The sequence below is a fragment of the Leptonychotes weddellii genome, chromosome 1, assembly GCF_054177405.1.
Source record: "Leptonychotes weddellii isolate Sample4059 chromosome 1, ASM5417740v2, whole genome shotgun sequence".
In the NCBI taxonomy this organism is placed as follows: domain Eukaryota; kingdom Metazoa; phylum Chordata; class Mammalia; order Carnivora; family Phocidae; genus Leptonychotes; species Leptonychotes weddellii.
The window spans coordinates 154,819,040-154,832,249 of NC_138369.1; the positions used below are offsets into that span (position 1 = coordinate 154,819,040).

The 13,210-nt window shown below is 36.3% G+C and overlaps 1 long non-coding RNA gene and 2 other non-coding genes across 3 annotated transcripts in view; 2 read left to right on the top strand and 1 right to left on the bottom strand.

Annotated features, from left to right (window-relative positions):
- The window catches only part of LOC115945077 (uncharacterized), a 192,885-nt gene that overhangs the window by 44,722 nt on the left and 134,953 nt on the right, over positions 1–13,210 (bottom strand). The window lies entirely within an intron of this gene.
- Positions 5,204–5,283, top strand: LOC115945107 (small nucleolar RNA U2-19). The gene has a single exon (XR_004079585.1). It is a non-coding gene; the product is annotated as a small nucleolar RNA U2-19 (small nucleolar RNA).
- LOC115945103 (small nucleolar RNA U2-30) lies at positions 5,430–5,499 on the top strand. The gene has a single exon (XR_004079582.1). It is a non-coding gene; the product is annotated as a small nucleolar RNA U2-30 (small nucleolar RNA).

Here is a 13,210-nt window from a genome sequence, read left to right on the forward strand (position 1 = left end):
CAGTTAATGGACCTGAGCCAATTGAAATTATCACTTTAGAACTAGTCACAGACACTCTTAATCTTTGCATAGAAACATTGATGTGGGGGGGAGCTGGAATTTGTATTTTGCTTTTTACCATCATCACATTTGGAACAATTAAAACAAAGTATAGTTAATCTTCTATTTGTAAATGAAGGCCTGACAAATTCAAAAAGAAAGAAACCTTTTAAAATAATATGCATGTATAATATGTTCCATTAAAATAATAATAGTCCCTTCAATGAAACAATGTCTTGTAAAACCTATTGCACTTTTTTTGAGTAATTGTAGTTAAGGGCAACATAGGTATTAATATGTCTAAGTTTTTTTAATTGCTGGGTTTATAAATCTGAACAGTTGTAATGAAATAACAAGAATCAACCAGATGGAACTGAAGCCAGTCACTGTGGGAATTTGAGACATGCATGCTGTTTGGGGGGACTGAATATGTACTTATCCAATCCAAACCAGAGCAGATGGCAAAGCGAACAGGTAAGCAGTTGCTTTATCTTTCAGATATTGTGGTTCACTGAATATCCCTATTTATTTTGGGAGCTTTAGAACATCTGTAAAAAATCAGATGAAAGACAAACCGAGGTGACTGAGAAAGATTTGAATGAGTGCAGAATTTTAGAGTTTTCACGCTGTCAGATGAAGAAAGAAAGAATCTCATCCTCTGCCAATCCTTAGGAATCGTGGAGAATTTTAGGTAGCAGCATTTGAATTTAAATAGCTGAAGAAAATACAAGAGAAGAAAAGCTATTATTGTATGAAATCCAAAATTAAACAAGTGGGAACAAAAGTAAGAAGAATGAAACTAAAGTGTATATAATAGAAGTGAAAATTGTTCATGCCCACCCTCACACTATTGTGTTCATCTAGTGCCAAGATCTTGGTTTCTAAATACCATTCTCCACATAAAGGAACTAGAGTGCCTTGGAGAAATGGCTGAGGCAAGGAAAATCACTGGTGAAGCTAAATGTTCTTTTAGTGTCAGAAAGCAAGAAAATACTCAATGATTAATGGGGACCTAACAAAAAACCATAGGGAATAGCTTCAAAGATCCAACTGACCAAATTTGGGACAACTGGAACATTTATTTTTGAAGGAAGTAAATTATAACGTTGCATTTTAAAAAAGAGTCAAGTGGTGCCTGGGTGGCTCAGTTCATTAAGCGTCCAACTCTTGATCTCAGTTCAGGTCTTGATCTTGGGGTCATGAGCTCGAGCCCTACACTGGGCTCCATGCAGGGCATGGAGCCTACTTAAAATTAAAAAATTTAAAAGAAAATGTATGGGGAGGGAGAGAAAAAAAACCTCTGTAACAAAAGAAAGCTGGCTATTTTGTGTAGAAGGAATGATAAAATAAGAAAATCATCAATTTGCAAACAACAGTGTAAGAATTGATTTATGTAAGAATCACCAAATGATGCTAAAAACCATAGGATGAAAGGATCCCCACATTTTCAGTTTCACTTTACATATTATATATGATTACAAAGGGGGAAAAAGGTATTTTTACAATAGTGAAAGTATCTTAACCAAGGGATCAAAGTAAGCATCAGCAGTATTGGGTCAAATTAGCATTATGTATTTTCTGATATGATGCAATGGAAAGTATGCAATACCACCTATGGCTATGTGCAGAAAAAAATTTAACCTGAAGGTAGTCATGAGAAAACAAGTTCAGATGGTAGAATATTTCACAAAACAATTGCCCTGGATTTGACAAACTTGTCAAGTTTGTAAAAGAAAAAAACAAAGCAAAATAAAAACAGGGAAAAGAAAAGAGGCAAAGGAACAGCTATAGATTAAGCGAGACTAAGGAGACATGACAACTAAATGCAAATTGAGATCCTTGATTTGATGCAAACAAACAAATAATAAAAGCCACATTCTCACAATTAAAAGGAACACACATGGCTGGGACAAATGGAGAAATTTGAATGAAATTGCATATTAGATATTATAATTGTGTTAATAAGCAATTTTCTAGATATGAAAGTGATAATGTGTTCATATAAAAAGAAGTCCTTGTTCTTATGAAACACATGTTGAAGTATTTAGAGCAAAATATCTTTATGTTTGCAACTTAATTTCAAATATCTCAGCAAAAAAATGTATAAATTTAAAATGCATATATTGATAGGAATTAGAGCAAATGTGACAAATTTAGAGCAAATGTGACAAGATGATAAAAATTAGAACTTCTAAGGGAAAGCTATATGTGTACCCATTATACTATTCTTTTAACTTTTTGTAGGATTTAATTTTTTTTTTTTAATTTAGAAAAAATAATGCTCATCTCTAAGTGGCTTAATTCAGTTTCAAGGAAGCACTTCACTGACATCCCAAATAGATAAAAAGTCTCTTGGCTACTGTATCAATAGATCTTCTACAACTTCCCACTGGTACATAATGCTACTTGGTCATCACATGCCACCACTGATGGACAAAATAAAAACACAATGTAAATAATATCAGATCAGGAGTTTCATTCGCATTCAAGTCACATCTGGCTTTCTTTGAGAGCATGGCAGTAAGTGACCAAAAATCCTTGTTAGGTACAAAAAACTACATAAAACTTCTTGGAATTGATGGTGGTCAATTTGTTAAAACTGGTGGTAGGTTTCCTTAAAGGACATGGTAATTTCTGAATAAAATTGAAAAAAATAAAAATAAAAAAACAAAAAACCTTGCTTAAACTGCTAAGCCTGCTAAGTACAAACTGACCCACCATACCACTCTAAAGCTCCTGAAAAATAAGCTTTTTTTTATTCAATATGGAGAATTGAAGTTACTTGATGGTTTAGAAAATCATTCATTCAACAAATACTGATTGAGCAGTCTTCTAGGTGCTATAAGGCAAATTTAATCAAATATGTAATATAATCTCAGTGCTATGGGGAAAAAAAAACAAAGCAGGGTCAAGAAGAAAAAAGACAGCAAGGAAATAAAAAATAATAAAGGATATTTTTGGTAGAGTGGTCAGAGAATGCCTACAGAAAGGAAGAATTGAAAACAGTGAATGTCCAGGAAAATATTATAGTCCAATTTGGCCTTGCTAGCTATATGTGTAAGAAGTTTGATTTAAGGATGACAATAATGTTGGGGCACCTGGGTGGCTCAGTCATTAAGCGTCTGCCTTCGGCTCAGGTCATGGTCCCAGGGTCCTGGGATCAAGCTCCGCATCGGGCTCTCTGCTCAGCGGGGAGCCTGCTTCTCCCTCTCCCACTCACCCTGCTTGTGTTCCCTCTCTCGCTGTGTGTCTCTCTCTGTCAAATAAATAAATAAAATCTTTAAAAAAAAAAAAGGATGACAATAATGTTGGAGCTAGGGCTTGGAAGACTTGAACATCACGAATATCAAGCTAAGTTGTTTAGACTTTAGACAATGAGGAACACATGAAGTGAAGTGATGTAATCAGTGTTGTACTCTTATTTTTTTCCCAAGAATTTGATACTATATATTAAAGTTTTATAAATTCAATTTCTTTAAACCTCAAGGAGAAAGCAACTTAATTTTCTTTACAGCCATATTTCTATTGATTACCCTAAAGGAAAATGTATATATTTTAGTCAATTCTCAATTATCTTCACAACACAGGAGCACTGCCAAGAATAGCCCAAAATTTGTGTGAAAGCCACACTGTCAGATTGGGACCATGATCTGATTTCCTGAAGCAAGAAAATTTGTATGAGGAGCAGTTTCACAAAGCTGTTTTTCTGGACAGCAAGCGAATAGAGAAACCTGACACCGTGAGGAGTTATCCTGAAGCCACATGAATGCTTGTTTTGCTTCTACTCAATAAGCTTGTTGGGGAGGAAGTTTTCTCTACCCTTCAAAATTCTTCTGGTTGGTCTAAGAGTTAAACTGACATGAGACAGATTAACAGGAGAAAATCAATTTTAACTTTGGACATGTAGGAATCCCATAGATGAAAGGTTCAAAGATAGCCAAGTAAAATGAGGTATATACACCATCCTGAACTAAAAATAAAGGGGTAGAGGTGGGGCGCCTGGGTGGCTCAGATGGTTAAGCATCTGCCTTCGGCTCAGGTCATGATCTCAGGGTCCTGGGATCGAGTCCCGCATTGGGTTCCCTGTTCAGTGCAGAGCCTGCTTCTCCCTCTCCCTCTGCCACTCCCTCTGCTTGTGCTCTTCTGTCTATCTCTCTGTCAAATAAATAAATAAAATCTTTAAAAAAAAAAAAACAGGGGTAGAGGTGTGGGACTTCAAAAGGAAGGAAAGGCAGTCACAAGAGATGAAAAAGAGTAATGTTTGGTAAATAAATGTTTGCTGGGCCATACAGAAACAATGAGACATACAAAGGAATTTCAACAGACTCTAAGCTAAATTCCTCCTCGTCTACTACCGTCTACTACCTCTAGTTCATGTTATAATATAGTTGGTGATAGCTCTATTTCTGGAGCAGGTCCTCTATCTAACTTCCTTTAGGCAATTAGGGGAGAAGTAAAAGTTTTTGGGCCTTGATTGTTTTAAGCTCAAATAATCTGCATGCCAAAGTGGCACATCTTTGGGGCAATTCATTCTAAACTCCTACCAGCTAAAAGCTTTGATCCTGTGTCTCTTTACAAGTATCTCAGTCAACTGGGGTAAATCCAGATAAAGGTGATACAAAACACATTACACATTTTCAATAGAAAAATTAACATGGAACACAGATGATCCATATATAGTCAACAACGCGAAACACTGATATCATACTATGTAGTATCAACAAATATCCACACTTCAATACTGTGAATATGCTTGATGATAACAAAGAAATAGTTATTCTAAATTACCAAGGCATTAGCTTTTCCTCTGTATTTTATTACTGATTCATTTATTTGTTCATCAAACATTCACTGGAGTATCAGATATACAAAAGGCATTGCTACGAACTGTGAGGAACAATGTGCATAATTATTTCCAGTTTCCCAACAGGAATATGTTATAATTCAATGTAGCTTTACAATTTTAAAATAAGAGTTTTAAATTTGATAGCTATACAATCTAAATTTCTCCAGCATTGTCTTATATGTTGAGGCTCTAGACTCATAAGTTTTCCATTTATAAGCTATGTGACCTTGGATAGGTTATATATCTCTCTGGGGATCATCTTCTCATCTGTGAAATAAAAATAATAAGTGCTCTCTGAGATCTGCTCTTACTGAAGTGGATTAATGATGAAAATAGCCAAATTTGAGCATCAGAAGACCTTCCAGTCTACCTGATGCATGATCTCCGTAGTTCTGAGAAGTAAAAGTAATTTAGAACAATAAAGGCTTATGTCTGGAGTTGTGTGTGTGTGTGTGTGCAAAGGTGACTGTGTAACTGATGACTTGAATGAGGTTGGGGTGAAGGTGGAGAAGATATGTGTGTATATGAAAGACTAATCAGTTCTGAGCAATGATGGAAAGGTTTTACTACTGACATTTACAACTATGAAGGTTTCTACACTTGATCTCAGCTCAAGAGAAAAAATAAGTGCACATATTCCATTAAGTTGTTTAGAAAAGAGATTAGGCTTATGAAATATTTAGAGAAACTAGCATTTAGCAATAACTCAGTAAGTGTTAGTTATGACTATTATTTGTAATTATCATTAGAATAAAGAAGTCATGCCTTTATTAAAAGTATTATTACTAGAAGCTCAGAATAAAGTTTTAAATATATGAATTATTCTGAAAAACACAGAGATTCAATATGTATGTGTTTGTCTTACAGCAAGAAGGAAAAAGATGACATAGAACCATGTTACAAATTACAATATAATATTATGTATTTATAGTTTCAAGTTATGAAAAGGAGTGGTTATTAAACTGACAGGAACCAAAGGGACTTGAAATGCCTAATTACCCCCTTTGGGATTAGCATAAAGTCACTTTTCCTGATCATTAGAGGGTACAGGTTCATCCATAAGCACAGACCAAATGAATAATGAACAGATCCGCTGATAGACACCTTGAGAAATATGATTATTCAGATGTTCAGACCAGACATCTGAGGCACAAAATTCATTTTATAAAGTCATCATAGTTATGCTAGCAATGAAATCTCACATCTGTTTTTAATTTTTTTTTTCCTTTGGTAGTTGCCATCAGTTATTGTAGGTGCTTTTCTCCCTAGGTATTTGATATCCACAGGGCAAATGTTTTTACTCTGCTCAGTGAACTGTGCTGAAACGTCTTTCTGAAACCCTTCATTATTACCTTTAAAGGGATATAAGCCTTTAAAGTCTCTTCAAAGAGAACCTATGTGGGGAAAAAATAATTCTCATCCTTCCACCCCCACATGACCATTATAAGCCCCCTGCTAAGTATATACTAACATCTCATAGTTAACAAAGACAATGCCTTATACTTGTCTTTTTCCCACTTCCATAAAGATGATGGTTCTGGGATTTTCTAACACACTGAAGATAATTTTAAAGCTATTACTGAATTGTGAAGAAATACTGATCTTGGGGTGCCTGGGTGGCTCAGTCGGTTAAGCTGCTGCCTTTGGCTCAGGTCGTGATCTCAGGGTACTGGGATCAAGCCCTGCATTGGGCTCCCTGCCTGGAGGGGAGCCTGCTTCTCCCACTCCCTCTGCTTGTGCTCGTTCTCTCTCTCTCTCTGTCAAATAAATAAATAAAATCTTAAAAAAATAAAAAGAAATACTGATCTTAAGGTGTTGTGTTTTTTTGTTTTTGTTTTTGTTTTTTCTATTGTCTTATTTGTATTAAAAAGAGTTTAAATAGAGAATATATGGCACTGTAATCAGAGGGGTAGAATAAATTGCTTCTAAGGAACTTCCTCAGTTTAACCGTCTTTTCCAACCTCACACTCTTCCAGATCATCAGGCAAAATAGAGTATCTATGCCAGACATCCCTAACCTTACATATACTTCCTTTCCTTCTGAAACTTTCTTGCCTGGGACTTTATCTTGACATTTTTAACTGATAAATGAGGAAAAACCCAAGTGTACATTTCCAACACCTGCCTGGAGAGTATATTCTGTGCTCATTCTAGAATCATCACCTGTGATGGTGGGAGGTTAGACAACACTCTCCTAAATATAGATGGCAAACGGTAATCTGTTTTAGTGGTTGGGAGCAAATTATTTAGATTTAGATATCAACCCCAGTCCCAGATTTCAACTAAGTAAACCTGAAAAAGGTAGTTTCATTTTTTTATGTTCCAATTGTAAGCACAAACTTTCAAGTCAGTCAAACCCAGTTTCAAAGAATATTATGTATAAGATGTTTGCAATAGAATTCACCTTTCTGAATCTCAGTTTATTCATCCATTTTCTCAACGGTATTTTGAGTATTAAATAATGACCATAAAGTTCCTAACATATATACTACAGCTTAATACTCTGTAAGTGGCAGATATAAGTGGCAATTTCCCCATCTCCATTAATATATATCCCAGCTAATATAAAAATGTGGTCAACATATGATAATCATAAATCTGAATAATACTGTTGACTAGTCTATTCTTTACCTTTCATTACCTGCCTACACTGGAAGGCCAGTTGGAAACATAATGGCCTTGGTGTTGGCAAATAATATATTGGGATAAGTGTCCTGGGAAGCCTTTTTGGAAGGCTTTTGCATTTCCTAATAAAAGGGACAGAGGAGGCTGATTCTATTCCTTCCACCCCTTTTCATGCTTGAACTGCGTCCATGATTTCTGGACCTGCAGTAACCATCTTGAGACCAAGAAAGGAAGGCCAATATAATTTCAGAGATAGCAACCCTGGCATTATTACATAGATAAACCAATGCCAAGGACTGCCTACTCTGCATTCCTTGTTAACCAAGACTGTAACTGTATAGTTTGGAGAAGTGGAATGTTGTTTGTGTTTTCTGCTACTTTTAAAGTGTTATATCCTCGTAGAGATACTAAGCCTCCTCTTGTCTACAAATTAGCCCCAAGAAACCAAAAGAAAAGAAAATATAAAACTTTTACCCCTGCTAACAATTTGAATCTAAATTCATTTTACTATGTATGCTCTTGGCCAGATGCTTCCTTAGTCTTTATTCTAACATTTCTGAGAATTAGAATACAAAGTGATGCACGTAGGTAACGGTTTATTTAGTTATCCTTTTTAACACTTACACTTCCTGAATTCTCTTGTTCTTACACTTTAGAAAGAGGGAAAACTAGATATATAACTACAAGAATGTAATGAATTTTAGAGTGATTCTTTGAGGTAGGTTCTATTATTATCATTCCCATTTTATAGATGAGAAAACAGAAATTGAGGGGCCTAAATTCCCCTAATTTGTAAGAGGTATATCCAGGCAACATGGGTGCAGAATTATATTATTTATGCCTCATGTTCTTTATCAATAAAATATGATGGTTTTACTGGTTGGCTTCTAAATTTCCTTTCATGTATTTTCTACTTCTTTCAGAATATTAACTGCCAAATTTCTCTCAAATTAACTGCCAAGTCCTGCTGTCCTCACCATCACAATTAGAGAGAAGCACCATCAATAGGGAGACAATTTGGTACAGACTATGGATTTAAACATGGCCTGTCTTAGCCACTTGTACAATGTTTATGGCCATGGGAAATTTACCTAACTTCTTTAGGCCTGGTTCTCTCATTTGTGAAACTGAATGTGATATCACATAGCGATTTGATCTGAGACTTCAATGAGATCATCCATATAAAGTACTTATCCCATAGGGCTTGGTACATAATGCTCCACAAATATTAGTCATCATTTTTATTATTGCTATTAGGCTAACCTCTGAAAACTTGATTTCAAGCAAGCTGGTGAGGATTTTCCTGTGAATTAAAATCTTGTCATAAGAAAAGCATCACTGACATATAAATTTCATTAATCTCATTCATAATATCACATTATGAAGTATTTTATTTGATGCATATTCTCGTCTTGGGAATCCTGAGAAATAAACTTGAAAATTCACTTTCATTTTACTAGGCCTATAGCAAAAGACAAAAAAATCTACCGATGAGACTAATAAAACAAAAGCAACCTTCCTTTATTTTCCTATACCTGTCAATAACTAGATATGTGATAGGATGGTAAAAGCAGGACAGCTTCATATCAAACATTACTTTAAAAACTGGATTCCATCCAATTATCAGATCCTAATAACACACCTCCCAAGCTTCTTAAGGAATTGGCTGAAACAATTACTGAGCTACTAAATATTATTTATGAGTTTTTGAAGGACATAGTACCTCTCATAGCAATAACTTACCATCTTTCTTTTAGAAAGGGTAAGGACAATTCTAAAAGTAATAAGCCAATCACCTTGACCAGTTGACCAGTGGATTTCCAATCAGGCTCTTCAGAGCCTTCAAAAGAAACTCTTCTTAACCTTTTCCACACGCTGTTATCTATATCCCTCTTTTAGCTTCAGTTGAAGTATACATATATATGAAATTTATATGAATATGCACACACACAATATGAGTTTTACAAATTGGACTTTCTTTTTAATAAAAGTCTTAAGGGCTAAGAAGCCAATGACAAACAAAATTTTTAATTACTATAACTTAGACTTAAAGGAGACAAGAAAAAAATCACCAAATTGTTTAAAATAAATTTTAAAAAACATATTTTTTATTTCTAAGGTTTTAGATTCACAACCTTATGTGAAATGAGAGTAAGTATTACCAGGATGTTGGGATATTGGAAGTGGGGTTTATTCTTTGCTCTTTAATTCTGCCATTCAGAGTATTAATGCTTAGCTATTACTGAAATCAACAAAGCCCAAAGTTGGGATTTATTTAGTTAAGGAAAGAGCATCCCAACCATGATCTCCAGACCACAAGAGTGACAATTAGTAACCCTTCACCTAAGGCATTTAAAAAAGAATGTGCTGTTGGGAAAGTGTTCCTGGCGCTCCTGACAGGTATGGTCAGAGGAATAGCTGAGCAGTTTGTGGTATTAAATGAATTCAGTATTGCTATCTGTCTGGGCCTTTTAACTCCTTCTTTTGCAGTATACCAGGTAAATTCCAGCTGTAACACTTTTTTGATAACAGGCCACCAATGTCTCTAGCCTACAATTAGCCAACCTCATTGATTAAAGTCACTCCTAGGTGCTTATACCAGCACATTAAATTCTGTAACTTTTGTGGGCATATGCATATCAGTTATTTTTGTCCAATCAAGTAACATCCATAGACTCCACACTTACAGTGCTTCTGATTCCTGCTGATACAAACTGATGCGGTCCTACAATCCTTTGGGTATACAGGCTATACCCTTTGGAGTAGGCTTTGTATGTCTCCATCCGGTCCATGTTTGGATCTAACTCCTATGGGCAGAGGAGCCATGAAGGGCAGTGGTGGTGGCTCCCTGGGAGAACTGGCACTTCTTTGTGAGACATCGCACCCAGCAGCGGTCATTAAAAGTTTCATTTCAAGGGGAATCTTTCCCCATGGGATTAAGCCTGGAACTGGCACTACACCTCTGCAGCCTTTACAAGCAGACCTTGGGATTGGTCCTCAGCCACATCTGCCCTGTGACTACAGGAAATAAGAGGACTCCTTCAAAGACGCCCTTGAAGATTTCTGGTTGGTTGGTTGGTTGGTTTTTAAGATTTTATTTATTTATTTGACACAGAGAGAGAGAACACAAGCAGGCAGAGGCAGAGGGAGAAGCAGGCTCCCCACTGAGCAAGGAGCCCTATGCAGGACTCGATCTCTGAGCTGAAGGCAGATGCTTAACCGACTGAGGCGCCCTGAAGATTTCTGATTTCTCTCTTGTACTCTGGGTTATATTTTTATGACTTTGAATTTGTTCCCTTCACCCTGTATGATTTCTAGGATCTTCCAAAGCAGCCAACCAATCCATAATCTTTATAGTCTCTCTTGTTACCATAAGACCGAGTGCCGCAGCACTTGATTCCACTCCCTTGCTTTCCACGTTCACTTAAGCCTGTGCCATATGGGTGGCATTTTGAATAATCATAAAGACACCATAAGCCATGGACGATTAGGGTCCTATTCCTCCCTACCAAAAGATTATCTATGTGTTCTCAAACTTATGGAGCTACCCAATCCATTTTTCAGGCCACCCCCACTACCAGAGATTTAATCAGTCATGTTCCTAACAAAAAAGAGATGGCACATGTAATCTGGCTAATTTGTAAAAAGTTTAATAAAGGACTACTTACAAAGGAGTGGGCAAGAAGCAAGGAAATAAATGAGGGAAGATATAGTTCCTCCAGAGCTAATAACCAGTGGAAAACCATTACCACCCCCAGGCCTGAAGGTGCAGGGGAGTGAGCAGTTATGAGAATGTGCAATAACTAGCTGTCCATCTGAAAGGAGCTGGGGTAAACAACTGCAGGAAGTTAACGGTCTAAATGCCCTGACCTCACTCTGTTCCCACTCAAATATCTGAATCTGAAGAAGTAAATGAAAATTATCCATCAAACATAATCATAATGGGGAAGACATTTCAACTGGGATCTTGTAGCCAAAAATTAGGAGTTTGGATTTCATTCTAACTGCAACGCAAAGCCATTTAAAATTTTTAAGTTGAGAAATAGCATGAAATTCAATCGATGATTTAAAAATAACCCTCCGGCTATTCTATAAAAACTGGACTCGAGAGGGTCAAGAAAGAAAATGGGATGATGAATTTGGAAGTTATGCAGTGGTTTAGGCAAGAAATGATTGTATTTTTGCTTGTATTACAAAGGTGGCAGTAGAGATGGATGTAAGGGAGTGGCATGAAGCACAATTTGGAGGGAGAACGCAGATGATTTAGTGGTAAATATAATATGGAGAATGAGGAAGAAGATGTCAAATATAAATCTCAATCTTCTGGACTCACTAACAGGCTAGAGGGTGGTGTAATTTACTGAGATCTGTTCAGCATGAGCTAGTTGAAAATTAAGTTTGAGAAAAATCCCTGAAGAGAGAAGAAAAAAAAATGTAGTATATAAAAAGTCACACAAGCTGCATAGTTTTCTAGGAACAAAGCACAATTTATTATAGTCTTTTTCAGCATTTTGGAATCTAACCACAAATAAAAAAGTCGGCTTTATGGCTGTCTTCTGTCACTGGCAAATGGGAGCTTTTAGGGACGTCTGCTCACCTCTCTGAAATAAATGATACTACTAACTGAAGACAATAAAGTTATTTGTGACAAATGAACTGAATATTGATTTTATTCTATTTTCCTCTGGTAATTTTTTAAAGAAATATTCATAAGAAGCTAGATTCCAGGCCCAATCAATTGAAAATAACAACAAAATCAATTTATTGTTAACTAACCCATTCTCAGTATTTCTAGCATCTGTGTTTATTTGCCTATAGTTCATACATCTTCCATCAGTCAGAATTTTATTAATTCTTTCCAGGATTATGTACTACAAAGAGATTCTAAGGAATGAAGCAGAGTTTAAAGTTTCAATATATGCCTTATCCTCTTCCCAAAATTGCTGAACATTTTAACTAACTTTCCTAAGAGAAAACTAGTCATACCTTCTAATGTGAAAATCTTGAAAGACCAATGTTCTTCTCTTTTTCATACTGATTAAAGTCGCTTACATTGGATTATCAGAGAATGGCAACCCTCAAACCTTATAGTTCACCTGCTACTTCCAATGATGGTTCCTTCTGGTGCCCTCAAGTAGGTAATTTTGTAAATGGCTTTTGCAGGGCTTTTCAGAGAAAATTGTGGCAACTATAGTGCCAACTGGGACAAGTCCTGCTTCAAGTTCTTAGCATCGGTGCCCAGAAAGAATGAATACAGCCTATTGTAAGCAGCTCCCACAAGCCACTCCGGTTAACTCCAGTTAAAAAGACTAGTACCTAGAACTTTGTGATGTCCAGAAATTGATATGTCCAGAAAATACATCATTTGGTAAGTCCTTTGCTTCCTTGGAGGCTAGAATGCTCTGGAACAGTTCCTGTATTTAAAGTTTCAGTATTAAATAATCCATGATGCCTTGACTGCTAACCCCACCAAAAGCTGCCATGTGAGCAAAATAACCAAGGGCTGGTCCTTTGGAGTTGATGGTCATGATTTTGTGATGGGACCTGAAATTCTGGATTGACTGGACTAAGAGTGGGCACTGACCCCTAGAGGCTGACAAATGAAGGCACTCTCTGTGGGGTTTTGACTAGTAGACCAAAATCAGACCCTCTCTCACAGAGTTTGTATATGAGACATGCGCAGGAATTCAGACAATAGAG